We start from the raw sequence: 852 nt of genomic DNA, 5'->3' as shown, positions 1-852 counted from the left end.
GGTAACACCTGTTGACTCGTGGTAACACCTGTTGACTCATGGTTAACTCGTGGTAACACCTGTTGACTCATGGTAACACCTGTTGACTCGTGGTAACACCTGTTGACTCATGGTTACACGTGTTTACTTGTGGTTAACTCGTGGTAACACTTGTTGACTCGTGGTAACACCTGTTGACTCGTGGTTACACCTGTTGACTCGTGGTTAACTCGTGGTAACACCTGTTGACTCATGGTAACACCTGTTGACTCGTGGTTACACCTATTGACTCGTAGTTACACCTGTTGACTCCTGGTTAACTCGTGGTAACATCTGTTGACTCATGGTAACACCTGTTGACTCGTGGTAACACCTGTTGACTCGTGGTAACACCTGTTGACTCATGGTTAACTCGTGGTAACACCTGTTGACTCGTGGTAACACCTGTTGACTCATGGTAACACCTGTTGACTTGTGGTTACACCTGTTGACTCCTGGTTAACTCGTGGTAACACCTGTTGACTCATGGTAACACCTGTTGACTCGTGGTAACACCTGTTGACTTGTGGTTACACTCTTGGTAACACCTGTTGACTCATGGTAACACCTGTTGACTCGTGGTAACACCTGTTGACTCGTGGTTAACTCGTGGTAACACCTGTTGACTCGTGGTAACACCTGTTGACTCGTGGTTAACTCGTGGTAACACCTGTTGACTCGTGGTAACACCTGTTGACTCGTGGTAACACCTGTTGACTCGTGGTTAACTCGTGGTAACACCTGTTGACTCGTGGTAACACCTGTTGACTCGTGGTAACACCTGTTGACTCGTGGTTAACTCGTGGTAACACCTGTTGACTCGTGGTAACACCT

The 852-nt window shown here is 47.3% G+C and overlaps 1 protein-coding gene across 1 annotated transcript in view; it reads left to right on the top strand.

The window, feature by feature from the left end:
• Positions 1-852, top strand: part of LOC106536088 (tetratricopeptide repeat protein 1) — a gene marked incomplete at its 3' end in the record, with an annotated part of 6,864 nt that overhangs the window by 4,797 nt on the left and 1,215 nt on the right.

This window comes from Austrofundulus limnaeus, unplaced genomic scaffold (genome assembly GCF_001266775.1).
Source record: "Austrofundulus limnaeus strain Quisiro unplaced genomic scaffold, Austrofundulus_limnaeus-1.0 Scaffold1679, whole genome shotgun sequence".
In the NCBI taxonomy this organism is placed as follows: Eukaryota; Metazoa; Chordata; class Actinopteri; order Cyprinodontiformes; family Rivulidae; genus Austrofundulus; species Austrofundulus limnaeus.
This window is presented reverse-complemented; position numbering and strand designations above follow the sequence as displayed.